Below are 17,700 nucleotides of genomic sequence, written 5' to 3'. Positions count from 1 at the left end.
GGAATAAATCTCTCTTTGGGAAAACTGTCCGTGGCTCTGAAGAGAGCCGTTGGTTTTGAAATGGGAATTCGGCGGTCTAGCCCCCAAAGCCCGTACAGCGTCCGCCCTTGCCTCTTGAGCGCGTACACCACGTCCATGGCAGTGACAGTCTTCCTCTTGGCGGTGTTCGCAGTAGGTGACCGCATCGCGGATGACGTTCTCCAGGAAGACTTTCAGGGACTCCACGCGTTTCCTCGTAAATGAGACCGGAGATGCGCTTCACTCCTCCCCGGCGGGCAAGGCGACGAATGGCCGGCTTGGTGATGCCCTGGATGTTGTCACGGAGGACCTTCCGGTGGCGTTTGGCACCCCCCTTGCCCAGTCCTTTGCCTCCCTTGCCTCGTCCAGACATGATGTTCTTGCTCTGTTCAATCGCTAGTGCAAATGATGCGGACGACAAGCCGGCAGAGCAGGTATAACGCCTGCGGGGGCGGGGAAGAAGCTGCGCGAGCGTGCGGGTGGGGCGACAGCGCCCTCTGGCGGTAAACGGGGTCAAGAGAGCGAGGTCAAAGGTCCACGGGGGGGGGGACGGACAGAAGGAGAATTGGAGGAGGGGGGGGGGGAGATCGTCATGTGAAAACCCGTCAAAATAAAATGCGATGACGCCAGACAAGAAGTGGGTGTCGTGTCTTTGTCTCTCTCTTTTCCCTGCCACTTTTTATTGGCATTCTTGCATGCCGTTATTGCTCAGAAACATACTGTATATAATGTCCATTTTTGTAAAATTTCCTTTTTTGTCGAAATGTTTCGGAGAGGAAGAAATAGCCGAGAGATAAAGTAATTCAACAAAAATTAAGTCAGTCCGTGTTTTTATCTTTTTTTATGTCCCCCGAAGGGAGTGGGCCGAATCCCGGATGTACTGCTATACCGGGCCAACCCGTGGCCGGGACGAGGCAAGCCCCTATTCCACAGCCCAAGTTCAAAAATCAGTTTGATAAACTGGCTGTTCAATGAACAGCGTTTCAGATATCACACTGAAAAGAACAGATACTACACATGATCTTAGCCAAAAGGCCGAGAAGCGATAAAGATCAGTATTTTCCACATTACGCAGCCCAAGATAACCTCTCGATCGTGACAGTAAATGAGGACATGACCTTGAACTTTGGCAATTTCTGTTAATATCATGAACAATCTTTCAGTGAGAAATGTTCCCGAGGTCGACTCTGCGCAAGTACCTGCGCCGCACTATATGCAAGCCACAAGATGGCGCCCTTCACAATTGCACTGTGTCTACACTCGACACCGCGCCGGAAGTGATCCCACGTTGTGGGCGTGGCGATATAGCACGCTTCCAAGACCTCGTGACAGTGACAGTGTGCCATTGCTTACACTCTTTACTTTTAACGGCAGAACCCGTGATATATCCGTATTTCACATTCAGGACTTGTGAGAAGAACCTATCGGGTTTTAAACTTGAAAGGCCGTGAGGGTGTGCTTCACGGGATCACGTGTTGAATGTACGTGTGAAAGGATGGTTTACTGTCGGCAGTAAGAGCCAAACGATGCAGTTCCAAAATTATTGAAAATCATCCATGAGGCACGCACTTGCCTTTTGCGCTACGTAGAAGCGCGCACCCGACGGCGCATAATAAAAAGCTGAACATGTCAATACACAATGATGAACCAACACATCATTTGTAAACTTGGAAAGTTTGCAAGCACACACTGCGTGCTGAATATTTGATGAGATGAACGGCCCTTAGAACAATGAAAAGAATGCACGTCTGTTGCGTAAGTTATACGCGTTGCATATTTGACGCGCGTTGCCTGGATTCAGGTTCGAAACACAAACATGTCATTATACAGCACCGCAACGGCCGGCACGGCAGGAGTAAAGAGAAAGGCAGGCTGCAATTTGGAGTCGCAAAGAGACACAAACCGGGCCTCGTCCAGCGGGGTCGGTTCGAAGGCGGGGCCGACGTTTGAAGGAGGAACAAGCAGGTGGGACTTCGGCAAGGCCGAACTGCGGCGTATCGTTCAATATTGGAATGAAACGAAAAGATGGAAGCGATCAAGAACGAATATTAATACAGTTCAGAGAAGTAACTAGAAAGATAAACCTAGAAAATAACACAACATCCGAAGTAGCATGGCACAAAGGGGGCTTTCAATTAAACAGCCATCGACCTGTCTCTTCTTTGAAATAGTGGCGGCCCTGAAAAGAGCCTTTGGGTTCGCGGGGCAAGGGGCCCGTCCTTTCAGTTGGAGACTTTGGCGGTCTTCTTGGGCAAGAGGACCGACTGAATATTGGGGAGCACACCTCCTTGCGCGATGGTTACCCCGCTCATCAGCTTGTTGAGCTCCTCGTCGTTGCGTATGGCAAGTTGCAGGTGACGTGGGTTGATTCTTGTCTTCTTGTTGTCGCGGGCAGCATTACCGGCTAGCTCCAAGATCTCAGCGGTAAGGTACTCCATCACTGCAGCCAGGTAGACAGGGGCACCGGCGCCAACACGTTCGGCGTAGTTTCCCTTGCGCAGGAATCGGTGAACGCGGCCAACGGGAAACTGAAGGCCAGCCCGCGATGACCTGCTCTTGGCCTTGCTTCTGGATTTGCCGCTCTTTCCTCGTCCAGACATCTTGAGAGAAATCAGTGTGCAGATCTGTTCACCGGGTCGCAGTTGCGCTGGAATGGTTGCTCCGGGGCCCGCGACACAAGTTATAGCAGTCCAGTGGATTGGCCGAAGCGTACCAACTAGCCAATCACGTCACGCAGCGGGTCCATCGCACGGTTGGATGAGCCGGAGCCCACAGGCCGGGATAAACACAAAATCAAGTCCATGAACGGGAACCAAAATGTAACAAAGCCAAAAGAAAGAAAGAACAGAGAGAAAAGAAAACCGGGTCCACATGAGTTACCACACCCCTGGGGGGGGGGGGGGCTGAAGCCGTCAGAAATACAGTTTGGATATTTTGCGACAGGTCCCCCGCAAGGGGAATGCCCGTTTCACGGTGTCTGGACGTTTACACGAGGCACCCTCTTGGACAATCTGAACAACCGTCTAATATCAAGGTCAGAGCGAGTGCGAAAAAGATCAGGAAAAGTTTTCACCTCAACCCCCCCCATACAAGCACCGTCAAGAGGTAATATCTATTTGCTTGCAGTGTGCGCGATATTCGGAAAAATACCTTTTTAATTACGAGGCACCTGTATTAGACAAAAGGAGACCAAGAACGGGGAAATAATGTACAACAGAATGTCTCAGTGAACCACACCCAACGTCGAAAACAAAAGGGGGAAAAGACTAACGAGGAGCAGAAAAGCAAAGCATCTCTTTCGTGGAGTTGTTTTGGCTCTGAAAAGAGCCGTTTGGTTGGTAGCGGCGGGCTACTTGGAAGTCGTGTACTTGGTGACGGCCTTGGTGCCCTCGCTGACTGCATGCTTGGCAAGCTCTCCCGGCAGGAGCAGGCGAACTGCTGTCTGCACCTCGCGGCTGGTGATGGTCGACTTCTTGTTGTAGTGTGCAAGGCGAGAGGCCTCGGTTGCGATGCGCTCGAAGACGTCATTGACAAAGCTGTTCATGATGCTCATGGCCTTGCTGGAGATGCCCGTGTCGGGGTGCACCTGTTTCATGACTTTATAAATGTAGATGCCGTAGCTCTCCTTGCGACGCCGGTGCCTCTTCTTGTCTGTGCGAGTCGGGGTCTTGGTGTTTCCGGCCTTCTTCTGACCTTTCCCGCTAACTTTAGGAGCCATGCTGGAGCGCTTGAAGTGTGAGAGATCGAGGGATCGAATGAAAAAGCGTCACGGCTACGCCGGCTTTTATCACGGGCGGCGTGGATTCTGAACACGGGCGCATTGTCCACCTTCCCGCCAGTTGAAAAGAGCGCCCCCGGCCACCCAGGCGTGAAGACGCGCATGGCTTGCAAGGGCAAGCTGAAACTTACGGCAAGGGAAACGCTGAAAGCGGTCGGTCGGTCGTTCGTTCGGTCAATAACCGTTCCGTGCAACCGAGTCATCTGTTCTATTTGAATATTTGGTTATTTTCTCCGCCATCCTCTCAAGCGGCTAACGCGGAATTCGTCTGCCAAAGCACAACGCAGCCTTTCGCGTCGCTAACTAAATTGACAAGAGTACCAGTCAGGAAGTCGATCGGACTCCACAAAGGCGAAACAAGGTCGCTTTCAAAGCGAGGGCCGGGGTGAAGCTGTCGGGGAGGGGTCGTCTGATACTGTACGCTCATTCATACCCAAATACGAATAACTACACAAAACGTAAAGGAGAGGGAAGGAAAAGCAGACCAATCACGCCCCGTGTGAAATCGCAATCGGAGAGCCCTTTCAATTTGTTATATTATTGACTCAACTGTGGCCGTTACTCGGTTGTGTTTAATTTCCTCCCGCCCAGCACCTTTCCCCGCAGACAACTCGAGCAGAATCATTCTCTTTTTGAAGTAGTGGTGGCTCTGATAAGAGCCGTTAGGTTTGGTGGTCGTGGCGCGCCAACACTCAGGCCCGTTCACCGCGAATTCGGCGGGCCAACTGGATGTCCTTGGGCATGATGGTGACCCTCTTTGCGTGGATGGCGCACAGGTTGGTGTCCTCGAACAGGCCCACCAGGTAAGCCTCGCTAGCCTCCTGCAAAGCCATGACGGCAGAACTTTGGAATCGCAGCTCGGTCTTGAAATCCTGTGCAATTTCTCGCACAAGTCTCTGGAAGGGGAGCTTTCGGATCAGCAGTTCGGTGCTCTTCTGGTAGCGACGGATCTCACGGAGGGCAACGGTTCCCGGCCTGGAGCTTGACACAAGTGAGTGCAGGGCACGGCAACCCAGCGTCTCTTAAGCCCGGCAACGGCATCCCGGGCCGAAGGCCTGACAATGGACCGCTTTCCGATTGGATAACTCCAAGGGCGGGCGCAGCGCTTGACTGGTCACATGTACACTGAGGTTAATTTGGGGGGGGGGGGACCGCGACCAGAAGGCAAAGTGCACCGACAGCTCTGTGTCAAGAGAAGAAAAAAACCACCCCCAGCACCACCACCGCCCAACCAACCACACACGGCACTTTCACGCTGAGCACAACTCCGCCTACATCGCGGCAACACCCTTCCGCCCGTCACGCGTTCCATCCAGTACTCAACGCTTTCCACCGTCAGGCTCAACGACAGTACACACGGACGCGCATCAGTGAAACAGCAGGGCTGTGGACGTCACTTGGGTATCACGAACACATTACGACAACACGGCTACGTACCGTATTAAACGGAAAACGCGGAGAGGGACGAAATGAACCGCAACGACAAGGAACGGAGAGGGAAACGTACAAAAAGAATCCACGGGAAAACGATCGGGGTCATTGATCGAGCTTAAGGAAGGATGGCAATTATAGCTATTAATTACGAACAGGGTAATCATACAGCAGCTATGCGTGGGAATAAATCTCTTTTGGAAAACTGTCGTGGCTCTGAAGAGAGCCGTTGGTTTTGAAATGGGAATTCGGCGGTCTAGCCCCCAAAGCCGTACAGCGTCCGCCCTTGCCTCTTGAGCGCGTACACCACGTCCATGGCAGTGACAGTCTTCCTCTTGGCGTGTTCGCAGTAGGTGACCGCATCGCGGATGACGTTCTCCAGGAAGACTTTCAGGACTCCACGCGTTTCCTCGTAAATGAGACCGGAGATGCGCTTCACTCCTCCCCGGCGGGCAAGGCGACGAATGGCCGGCTTGGTGATGCCCTGGATGTTGTCACGGAGGACCTTCCGGTGGCGTTTGGCACCCCCCTTGCCCAGTCCTTTGCCTCCCTTGCCTCGTCCAGACATGATGTTCTTGCTCTGTTCAATCGCTAGTGCAAATGATGCGGACGACAAGCCGGCAGAGCAGGTATAACGCCTGCGCGGACGCGGTAGAAGCTGCGCGAGCGTGCGGTTGGGCGACAGCGCCCTCTGGCGGTAAACGGGGTCAAGAGAGCGAGGTCAAAGGTCCACGGGGGGGGGGACGGACAGAAGGAGAATTGGAGGAGGGGGGGGGGAGATCGTCATGTGAAAACCCGTCAAAATAAAATGCGATGACGCCAGACAAGAAGTGGGTGTCGTGTCTTTGTCTCTCTCTTTTCCCTGCCACTTTTTATTGGCATTCTTGCATGCCGTTATTGCTCAGAAACATACTGTATATAATGTCCATTTTTGTAAAATTTCCTTTTTTGTCGAAATGTTTCGGAGAGGAAGAAATAGCCGAGAGATAAAGTAATTCAACAAAAATTAAGTCAGTCCGTGTTTTTATCTTTTTTTATGTCCCCCGAAGGGAGTGGGCCGAATCCCGGATGTACTGCTATACCGGGCCAACCCGTGGCCGGGACGAGGCAAGCCCCTATTCCACAGCCCAAGTTCAAAAATCAGTTTGATAAACTGGCTGTTCAATGAACAGCGTTTCAGATATCACACTGAAAAGAACAGATACTACACATGATCTTAGCCAAAAGGCCGAGAAGCGATAAAGATCAGTATTTTCCACATTACGCAGCCCAAGATAACCTCTCGATCGTGACAGTAAATGAGGACATGACCTTGAACTTTGGCAATTTCTGTTAATATCATGAACAATCTTTCAGTGAGAAATGTTCCCGAGGTCGACTCTGCGCAAGTACCTGCGCCGCACTATATGCAAGCCACAAGATGGCGCCCTTCACAATTGCACTGTGTCTACACTCGACACCGCGCCGGAAGTGATCCCACGTTGTGGGCGTGGCGATATAGCACGCTTCCAAGACCTCGTGACAGTGACAGTGTGCCATTGCTTACACTCTTTACTTTTAACGGCAGAACCCGTGATATATCCGTATTTCACATTCAGGACTTGTGAGAAGAACCTATCGGGTTTTAAACTTGAAAGGCCGTGAGGGTGTGCTTCACGGGATCACGTGTTGAATGTACGTGTGAAAGGATGGTTTACTGTCGGCAGTAAGAGCCAAACGATGCAGTTCCAAAATTATTGAAAATCATCCATGAGGCACGCACTTGCCTTTTGCGCTACGTAGAAGCGCGCACCCGACGGCGCATAATAAAAAGCTGAACATGTCAATACACAATGATGAACCAACACATCATTTGTAAACTTGGAAAGTTTGCAAGCACACACTGCGTGCTGAATATTTGATGAGATGAACGGCCCTTAGAACAATGAAAAGAATGCACGTCTGTTGCGTAAGTTATACGCGTTGCATATTTGACGCGCGTTGCCTGGATTCAGGTTCGAAACACAAACATGTCATTATACAGCACCGCAACGGCCGGCACGGCAGGAGTAAAGAGAAAGGCAGGCTGCAATTTGGAGTCGCAAAGAGACACAAACCGGGCCTCGTCCAGCGGGGTCGGTTCGAAGGCGGGGCCGACGTTTGAAGGAGGAACAAGCAGGTGGGACTTCGGCAAGGCCGAACTGCGGCGTATCGTTCAATATTGGAATGAAACGAAAAGATGGAAGCGATCAAGAACGAATATTAATACAGTTCAGAGAAGTAACTAGAAAGATAAACCTAGAAAATAACACAACATCCGAAGTAGCATGGCACAAAGGGGGCTTTCAATTAAACAGCCATCGACCTGTCTCTTCTTTGAAATAGTGGCGGCCCTGAAAAGAGCCTTTGGGTTCGCGGGGCAAGGGGCCCGTCCTTTCAGTTGGAGACTTTGGCGGTCTTCTTGGGCAAGAGGACCGACTGAATATTGGGGAGCACACCTCCTTGCGCGATGGTTACCCCGCTCATCAGCTTGTTGAGCTCCTCGTCGTTGCGTATGGCAAGTTGCAGGTGACGTGGGTTGATTCTTGTCTTCTTGTTGTCGCGGGCAGCATTACCGGCTAGCTCCAAGATCTCAGCGGTAAGGTACTCCATCACTGCAGCCAGGTAGACAGGGGCACCGGCGCCAACACGTTCGGCGTAGTTTCCCTTGCGCAGGAATCGGTGAACGCGGCCAACGGGAAACTGAAGGCCAGCCCGCGATGACCTGCTCTTGGCCTTGCTTCTGGATTTGCCGCTCTTTCCTCGTCCAGACATCTTGAGAGAAATCAGTGTGCAGATCTGTTCACCGGGTCGCAGTTGCGCTGGAATGGTTGCTCCGGGGCCCGCGACACAAGTTATAGCAGTCCAGTGGATTGGCCGAAGCGTACCAACTAGCCAATCACGTCACGCAGCGGGTCCATCGCACGGTTGGATGAGCCGGAGCCCACAGGCCGGGATAAACACAAAATCAAGTCCATGAACGGGAACCAAAATGTAACAAAGCCAAAAGAAAGAAAGAACAGAGAGAAAAGAAAACCGGGTCCACATGAGTTACCACACCCCTGGGGGGGGGGGGGGGCTGAAGCCGTCAGAAATACAGTTTGTATATTTTGCGACAGGTCCCTCGCAAGGGGAATGCCCGTTTCACGGTGTCTGGACGTTTACACGAGGCACCCTCTTGGACAATCTGAACAACCGTCTAATATCAAGGTCAGAGCGAGTGCGAAAAAGATCAGGAAAAGTTTTCACCTCAACCCCCCCCATACAAGCACCGTCAAGAGGTAATATCTATTTGCTTGCAGTGTGCGCGATATTCGGAAAAATACCTTTTTAATTACGAGGCACCTGTATTAGACAAAAGGAGACCAAGAACGGGGAAATAATGTACAACAGAATGTCTCAGTGAACCACACCCAACGTCGAAAACAAAGGGGGAAAAGACTAACGAGGAGCAGAAAAGCAAAGCATCTCTTTCGTGGAGTTGTTTTGGCTCTGAAAAGAGCCGTTTGGTTGGTAGCGGCGGGCTACTTGGAAGTCGTGTACTTGGTGACGGCCTTGGTGCCCTCGCTGACTGCATGCTTGGCAAGCTCTCCCGGCAGGAGCAGGCGAACTGCTGTCTGCACCTCGCGGCTGGTGATGGTCGACTTCTTGTTGTAGTGTGCAAGGCGAGAGGCCTCGGTTGCGATGCGCTCGAAGACGTCATTGACAAAGCTGTTCATGATGCTCATGGCCTTGCTGGAGATGCCCGTGTCGGGGTGCACCTGTTTCATGACTTTATAAATGTAGATGCCGTAGCTCTCCTTGCGACGCCGGTGCCTCTTCTTGTCTGTGCGAGTCGGGGTCTTGGTGTTTCCGGCCTTCTTCTGACCTTTCCCGCTAACTTTAGGAGCCATGCTGGAGCGCTTGAAGTGTGAGAGATCGAGGGATCGAATGAAAAAGCGTCACGGCTACGCCGGCTTTTATCACGGGCGGCGTGGATTCTGAACACGGGCGCATTGTCCACCTTCCCGCCAGTTGAAAAGAGCGCCCCCGGCCACCCAGGCGTGAAGACGCGCATGGCTTGCAAGGGCAAGCTGAAACTTACGGCAAGGGAAACGCTGAAAGCGGTCGGTCGGTCGTTCGTTCGGTCAATAACCGTTCCGTGCAACCGAGTCATCTGTTCTATTTGAATATTTGGTTATTTTCTCCGCCATCCTCTCAAGCGGCTAACGCGGAATTCGTCTGCCAAAGCACAACGCAGCCTTTCGCGTCGCTAACTAAATTGACAAGAGTACCAGTCAGGAAGTCGATCGGACTCCACAAAGGCGAAACAAGGTCGCTTTCAAAGCGAGGGCCGGGGTGAAGCTGTCGGGGAGGGGTCGTCTGATACTGTACGCTCATTCATACCCAAATACGAATAACTACACAAAACGTAAAGGAGAGGGAAGGAAAAGCAGACCAATCACGCCCCGTGTGAAATCGCAATCGGAGAGCCCTTTCAATTTGTTATATTATTGACTCAACTGTGGCCGTTACTCGGTTGTGTTTAATTTCCTCCCGCCCAGCACCTTTCCCCGCAGACAACTCGAGCAGAATCATTCTCTTTTTGAAGTAGTGGTGGCTCTGATAAGAGCCGTTAGGTTTGGTGGTCGTGGCGCGCCAACACTCAGGCCCGTTCACCGCGAATTCGGCGGGCCAACTGGATGTCCTTGGGCATGATGGTGACCCTCTTTGCGTGGATGGCGCACAGGTTGGTGTCCTCGAACAGGCCCACCAGGTAAGCCTCGCTAGCCTCCTGCAAAGCCATGACGGCAGAACTTTGGAATCGCAGCTCGGTCTTGAAATCCTGTGCAATTTCTCGCACAAGTCTCTGGAAGGGGAGCTTTCGGATCAGCAGTTCGGTGCTCTTCTGGTAGCGACGGATCTCACGGAGGGCAACGGTTCCCGGCCTGGAGCTTGACACAAGTGAGTGCAGGGCACGGCAACCCAGCGTCTCTTAAGCCCGGCAACGGCATCCCGGGCCGAAGGCCTGACAATGGACCGCTTTCCGATTGGATAACTCCAAGGGCGGGCGCAGCGCTTGACTGGTCACATGTACACTGAGGTTAATTTGGGGGGGGGGGACCGCGACCAGAAGGCAAAGTGCACCGACAGCTCTGTGTCAAGAGAAGAAAAAAACCACCCCCAGCACCACCACCGCCCAACCAACCACACACGGCACTTTCACGCTGAGCACAACTCCGCCTACATCGCGGCAACACCCTTCCGCCCGTCACGCGTTCCATCCAGTACTCAACGCTTTCCACCGTCAGGCTCAACGACAGTACACACGGACGCGCATCAGTGAAACAGCAGGGCTGTGGACGTCACTTGGGTATCACGAACACATTACGACAACACGGCTACGTACCGTATTAAACGGAAAACGCGGAGAGGGACGAAATGAACCGCAACGACAAGGAACGGAGAGGGAAACGTACAAAAAGAATCCACGGGAAAACGATCGGGGTCATTGATCGAGCTTAAGGAAGGATGGCAATTATAGCTATTAATTACGAACAGGGTAATCATACAGCAGCTATGCGTGGGAATAAATCTCTTTTGGAAAACTGTCGTGGCTCTGAAGAGAGCCGTTGGTTTTGAAATGGGAATTCGGCGGTCTAGCCCCCAAAGCCGTACAGCGTCCGCCCTTGCCTCTTGAGCGCGTACACCACGTCCATGGCAGTGACAGTCTTCCTCTTGGCGTGTTCGCAGTAGGTGACCGCATCGCGGATGACGTTCTCCAGGAAGACTTTCAGGACTCCACGCGTTTCCTCGTAAATGAGACCGGAGATGCGCTTCACTCCTCCCCGGCGGGCAAGGCGACGAATGGCCGGCTTGGTGATGCCCTGGATGTTGTCACGGAGGACCTTCCGGTGGCGTTTGGCACCCCCCTTGCCCAGTCCTTTGCCTCCCTTGCCTCGTCCAGACATGATGTTCTTGCTCTGTTCAATCGCTAGTGCAAATGATGCGGACGACAAGCCGGCAGAGCAGGTATAACGCCTGCGCGGACGCGGTAGAAGCTGCGCGAGCGTGCGGTTGGGCGACAGCGCCCTCTGGCGGTAAACGGGGTCAAGAGAGCGAGGTCAAAGGTCCACGGGGGGGGGGACGGACAGAAGGAGAATTGGAGGAGGGGGGGGGGAGATCGTCATGTGAAAACCCGTCAAAATAAAATGCGATGACGCCAGACAAGAAGTGGGTGTCGTGTCTTTGTCTCTCTCTTTTCCCTGCCACTTTTTATTGGCATTCTTGCATGCCGTTATTGCTCAGAAACATACTGTATATAATGTCCATTTTTGTAAAATTTCCTTTTTTGTCGAAATGTTTCGGAGAGGAAGAAATAGCCGAGAGATAAAGTAATTCAACAAAAATTAAGTCAGTCCGTGTTTTTATCTTTTTTTATGTCCCCCGAAGGGAGTGGGCCGAATCCCGGATGTACTGCTATACCGGGCCAACCCGTGGCCGGGACGAGGCAAGCCCCTATTCCACAGCCCAAGTTCAAAAATCAGTTTGATAAACTGGCTGTTCAATGAACAGCGTTTCAGATATCACACTGAAAAGAACAGATACTACACATGATCTTAGCCAAAAGGCCGAGAAGCGATAAAGATCAGTATTTTCCACATTACGCAGCCCAAGATAACCTCTCGATCGTGACAGTAAATGAGGACATGACCTTGAACTTTGGCAATTTCTGTTAATATCATGAACAATCTTTCAGTGAGAAATGTTCCCGAGGTCGACTCTGCGCAAGTACCTGCGCCGCACTATATGCAAGCCACAAGATGGCGCCCTTCACAATTGCACTGTGTCTACACTCGACACCGCGCCGGAAGTGATCCCACGTTGTGGGCGTGGCGATATAGCACGCTTCCAAGACCTCGTGACAGTGACAGTGTGCCATTGCTTACACTCTTTACTTTTAACGGCAGAACCCGTGATATATCCGTATTTCACATTCAGGACTTGTGAGAAGAACCTATCGGGTTTTAAACTTGAAAGGCCGTGAGGGTGTGCTTCACGGGATCACGTGTTGAATGTACGTGTGAAAGGATGGTTTACTGTCGGCAGTAAGAGCCAAACGATGCAGTTCCAAAATTATTGAAAATCATCCATGAGGCACGCACTTGCCTTTTGCGCTACGTAGAAGCGCGCACCCGACGGCGCATAATAAAAAGCTGAACATGTCAATACACAATGATGAACCAACACATCATTTGTAAACTTGGAAAGTTTGCAAGCACACACTGCGTGCTGAATATTTGATGAGATGAACGGCCCTTAGAACAATGAAAAGAATGCACGTCTGTTGCGTAAGTTATACGCGTTGCATATTTGACGCGCGTTGCCTGGATTCAGGTTCGAAACACAAACATGTCATTATACAGCACCGCAACGGCCGGCACGGCAGGAGTAAAGAGAAAGGCAGGCTGCAATTTGGAGTCGCAAAGAGACACAAACCGGGCCTCGTCCAGCGGGGTCGGTTCGAAGGCGGGGCCGACGTTTGAAGGAGGAACAAGCAGGTGGGACTTCGGCAAGGCCGAACTGCGGCGTATCGTTCAATATTGGAATGAAACGAAAAGATGGAAGCGATCAAGAACGAATATTAATACAGTTCAGAGAAGTAACTAGAAAGATAAACCTAGAAAATAACACAACATCCGAAGTAGCATGGCACAAAGGGGGCTTTCAATTAAACAGCCATCGACCTGTCTCTTCTTTGAAATAGTGGCGGCCCTGAAAAGAGCCTTTGGGTTCGCGGGGCAAGGGGCCCGTCCTTTCAGTTGGAGACTTTGGCGGTCTTCTTGGGCAAGAGGACCGACTGAATATTGGGGAGCACACCTCCTTGCGCGATGGTTACCCCGCTCATCAGCTTGTTGAGCTCCTCGTCGTTGCGTATGGCAAGTTGCAGGTGACGTGGGTTGATTCTTGTCTTCTTGTTGTCGCGGGCAGCATTACCGGCTAGCTCCAAGATCTCAGCGGTAAGGTACTCCATCACTGCAGCCAGGTAGACAGGGGCACCGGCGCCAACACGTTCGGCGTAGTTTCCCTTGCGCAGGAATCGGTGAACGCGGCCAACGGGAAACTGAAGGCCAGCCCGCGATGACCTGCTCTTGGCCTTGCTTCTGGATTTGCCGCTCTTTCCTCGTCCAGACATCTTGAGAGAAATCAGTGTGCAGATCTGTTCACCGGGTCGCAGTTGCGCTGGAATGGTTGCTCCGGGGCCCGCGACACAAGTTATAGCAGTCCAGTGGATTGGCCGAAGCGTACCAACTAGCCAATCACGTCACGCAGCGGGTCCATCGCACGGTTGGATGAGCCGGAGCCCACAGGCCGGGATAAACACAAAATCAAGTCCATGAACGGGAACCAAAATGTAACAAAGCCAAAAGAAAGAAAGAACAGAGAGAAAAGAAAACCGGGTCCACATGAGTTACCACACCCCTGGGGGGGGGGGGGGGCTGAAGCCGTCAGAAATACAGTTTGTATATTTTGCGACAGGTCCCTCGCAAGGGGAATGCCCGTTTCACGGTGTCTGGACGTTTACACGAGGCACCCTCTTGGACAATCTGAACAACCGTCTAATATCAAGGTCAGAGCGAGTGCGAAAAAGATCAGGAAAAGTTTTCACCTCAACCCCCCCCATACAAGCACCGTCAAGAGGTAATATCTATTTGCTTGCAGTGTGCGCGATATTCGGAAAAATACCTTTTTAATTACGAGGCACCTGTATTAGACAAAAGGAGACCAAGAACGGGGAAATAATGTACAACAGAATGTCTCAGTGAACCACACCCAACGTCGAAAACAAAAGGGGGAAAAGACTAACGAGGAGCAGAAAAGCAAAGCATCTCTTTCGTGGAGTTGTTTTGGCTCTGAAAAGAGCCGTTTGGTTGGTAGCGGCGGGCTACTTGGAAGTCGTGTACTTGGTGACGGCCTTGGTGCCCTCGCTGACTGCATGCTTGGCAAGCTCTCCCGGCAGGAGCAGGCGAACTGCTGTCTGCACCTCGCGGCTGGTGATGGTCGACTTCTTGTTGTAGTGTGCAAGGCGAGAGGCCTCGGTTGCGATGCGCTCGAAGACGTCATTGACAAAGCTGTTCATGATGCTCATGGCCTTGCTGGAGATGCCCGTGTCGGGGTGCACCTGTTTCATGACTTTATAAATGTAGATGCCGTAGCTCTCCTTGCGACGCCGGTGCCTCTTCTTGTCTGTGCGAGTCGGGGTCTTGGTGTTTCCGGCCTTCTTCTGACCTTTCCCGCTAACTTTAGGAGCCATGCTGGAGCGCTTGAAGTGTGAGAGATCGAGGGATCGAATGAAAAAGCGTCACGGCTACGCCGGCTTTTATCACGGGCGGCGTGGATTCTGAACACGGGCGCATTGTCCACCTTCCCGCCAGTTGAAAAGAGCGCCCCCGGCCACCCAGGCGTGAAGACGCGCATGGCTTGCAAGGGCAAGCTGAAACTTACGGCAAGGGAAACGCTGAAAGCGGTCGGTCGGTCGTTCGTTCGGTCAATAACCGTTCCGTGCAACCGAGTCATCTGTTCTATTTGAATATTTGGTTATTTTCTCCGCCATCCTCTCAAGCGGCTAACGCGGAATTCGTCTGCCAAAGCACAACGCAGCCTTTCGCGTCGCTAACTAAATTGACAAGAGTACCAGTCAGGAAGTCGATCGGACTCCACAAAGGCGAAACAAGGTCGCTTTCAAAGCGAGGGCCGGGGTGAAGCTGTCGGGGAGGGGTCGTCTGATACTGTACGCTCATTCATACCCAAATACGAATAACTACACAAAACGTAAAGGAGAGGGAAGGAAAAGCAGACCAATCACGCCCCGTGTGAAATCGCAATCGGAGAGCCCTTTCAATTTGTTATATTATTGACTCAACTGTGGCCGTTACTCGGTTGTGTTTAATTTCCTCCCGCCCAGCACCTTTCCCCGCAGACAACTCGAGCAGAATCATTCTCTTTTTGAAGTAGTGGTGGCTCTGATAAGAGCCGTTAGGTTTGGTGGTCGTGGCGCGCCAACACTCAGGCCCGTTCACCGCGAATTCGGCGGGCCAACTGGATGTCCTTGGGCATGATGGTGACCCTCTTTGCGTGGATGGCGCACAGGTTGGTGTCCTCGAACAGGCCCACCAGGTAAGCCTCGCTAGCCTCCTGCAAAGCCATGACGGCAGAACTTTGGAATCGCAGCTCGGTCTTGAAATCCTGTGCAATTTCTCGCACAAGTCTCTGGAAGGGGAGCTTTCGGATCAGCAGTTCGGTGCTCTTCTGGTAGCGACGGATCTCACGGAGGGCAACGGTTCCCGGCCTGGAGCTTGACACAAGTGAGTGCAGGGCACGGCAACCCAGCGTCTCTTAAGCCCGGCAACGGCATCCCGGGCCGAAGGCCTGACAATGGACCGCTTTCCGATTGGATAACTCCAAGGGCGGGCGCAGCGCTTGACTGGTCACATGTACACTGAGGTTAATTTGGGGGGGGGGGACCGCGACCAGAAGGCAAAGTGCACCGACAGCTCTGGGTCAAGAGGAGGAAAAAAACCACCCCCAGCACCACCACCGCCCAACCAACCACACACGGCACTTTCACGCTGAGCACAACTCCGCCTACATCGCGGCAACACCCTTCCGCCCGTCACGCGTTCCATCCAGTACTCAACGCTTTCCACCGTCAGGCTCAACGACAGTACACACGGACGCGCATCAGTGAAACAGCAGGGCTGTGGACGTCACTTGGGTATCACGAACACATTACGACAACACGGCTACGTACCGTATTAAACGGAAAACGCGGAGAGGGACGAAATGAACCGCAACGACAAGGAACGGAGAGGGAAACGTACAAAAAGAATCCACGGGAAAACGATCGGGGTCATTGATCGAGCTTAAGGAAGGATGGCAATTATAGCTATTAATTACGAACAGGGTAATCATACAGCAGCTATGCGTGGGAATAAATCTCTTTTGGAAAACTGTCGTGGCTCTGAAGAGAGCCGTTGGTTTTGAAATGGGAATTCGGCGGTCTAGCCCCCAAAGCCGTACAGCGTCCGCCCTTGCCTCTTGAGCGCGTACACCACGTCCATGGCAGTGACAGTCTTCCTCTTGGCGTGTTCGCAGTAGGTGACCGCATCGCGGATGACGTTCTCCAGGAAGACTTTCAGGACTCCACGCGTTTCCTCGTAAATGAGACCGGAGATGCGCTTCACTCCTCCCCGGCGGGCAAGGCGACGAATGGCCGGCTTGGTGATGCCCTGGATGTTGTCACGGAGGACCTTCCGGTGGCGTTTGGCACCCCCCTTGCCCAGTCCTTTGCCTCCCTTGCCTCGTCCAGACATGATGTTCTTGCTCTGTTCAATCGCTAGTGCAAATGATGCGGACGACAAGCCGGCAGAGCAGGTATAACGCCTGCGCGGACGCGGTAGAAGCTGCGCGAGCGTGCGGTTGGGCGACAGCGCCCTCTGGCGGTAAACGGGGTCAAGAGAGCGAGGTCAAAGGTCCACGGGGGGGGGGACGGACAGAAGGAGAATTGGAGGAGGGGGGGGGGAGATCGTCATGTGAAAACCCGTCAAAATAAAATGCGATGACGCCAGACAAGAAGTGGGTGTCGTGTCTTTGTCTCTCTCTTTTCCCTGCCACTTTTTATTGGCATTCTTGCATGCCGTTATTGCTCAGAAACATACTGTATATAATGTCCATTTTTGTAAAATTTCCTTTTTTGTCGAAATGTTTCGGAGAGGAAGAAATAGCCGAGAGATAAAGTAATTCAACAAAAATTAAGTCAGTCCGTGTTTTTATCTTTTTTTATGTCCCCCGAAGGGAGTGGGCCGAATCCCGGATGTACTGCTATACCGGGCCAACCCGTGGCCGGGACGAGGCAAGCCCCTATTCCACAGCCCAAGTTCAAAAATCAGTTTGATAAACTGGCTGTTCAATGAACAGCGTTTCAGATATCACACTGAAAAGAACAGATACTACACATGATCTTAGCCAAAAGGCCGAGAAGCGATAAAGATCAGTATTTTCCACATTACGCAGCCCAAGATAACCTCTCGATCGTGACAGTAAATGAGGACATGACCTTGAACTTTGGCAATTTCTGTTAATATCATGAACAATCTTTCAGTGAGAAATGTTCCCGAGGTCGACTCTGCGCAAGTACCTGCGCCGCACTATATGCAAGCCACAAGATGGCGCCCTTCACAATTGCACTGTGTCTACACTCGACACCGCGCCGGAAGTGATCCCACGTTGTGGGCGTGGCGATATAGCACGCTTCCAAGACCTCGTGACAGTGACAGTGTGCCATTGCTTACACTCTTTACTTTTAACGGCAGAACCCGTGATATATCCGTATTTCACATTCAGGACTTGTGAGAAGAACCTATCGGGTTTTAAACTTGAAAGGCCGTGAGGGTGTGCTTCACGGGATCACGTGT

General features: G+C 52.2%; 4 non-coding genes across 4 annotated transcripts; all 4 read right to left on the bottom strand.

The window, feature by feature from the left end:
• Positions 1 to 872: 872 nt before the first annotated feature.
• Positions 873 to 1,065, bottom strand: LOC147795297 (U2 spliceosomal RNA). The gene has a single exon (XR_015424028.1). It is a non-coding gene; the product is annotated as a U2 spliceosomal RNA (small nuclear RNA).
• A 5,209-nt stretch (positions 1,066 to 6,274) lies between these two features.
• Positions 6,275 to 6,467, bottom strand: LOC147795296 (U2 spliceosomal RNA). The gene has a single exon (XR_015424027.1). It is a non-coding gene; the product is annotated as a U2 spliceosomal RNA (small nuclear RNA).
• A 5,208-nt stretch (positions 6,468 to 11,675) lies between these two features.
• Positions 11,676 to 11,868, bottom strand: LOC147795295 (U2 spliceosomal RNA). Its single transcript, XR_015424026.1, has one exon. It is a non-coding gene; the product is annotated as a U2 spliceosomal RNA (small nuclear RNA).
• Positions 11,869 to 17,078: 5,210 nt separating this feature from the next.
• LOC147795294 (U2 spliceosomal RNA) lies at positions 17,079 to 17,271 on the bottom strand. The gene has a single exon (XR_015424025.1). It is a non-coding gene; the product is annotated as a U2 spliceosomal RNA (small nuclear RNA).
• Positions 17,272 to 17,700: the final 429 nt, after the last annotated feature.

The sequence above is a fragment of the Acanthaster planci genome, unplaced genomic scaffold (assembly GCF_054643075.1).
Source record: "Acanthaster planci isolate LZ-2023a unplaced genomic scaffold, COTS_SCS Contig85, whole genome shotgun sequence".
Lineage (NCBI taxonomy): Eukaryota > Metazoa > Echinodermata > Asteroidea > Valvatida > Acanthasteridae > Acanthaster > Acanthaster planci.
The sequence above is the reverse complement of the archived record's forward strand: the minus strand, read 5'-3'. Positions and strand labels throughout refer to the sequence as shown.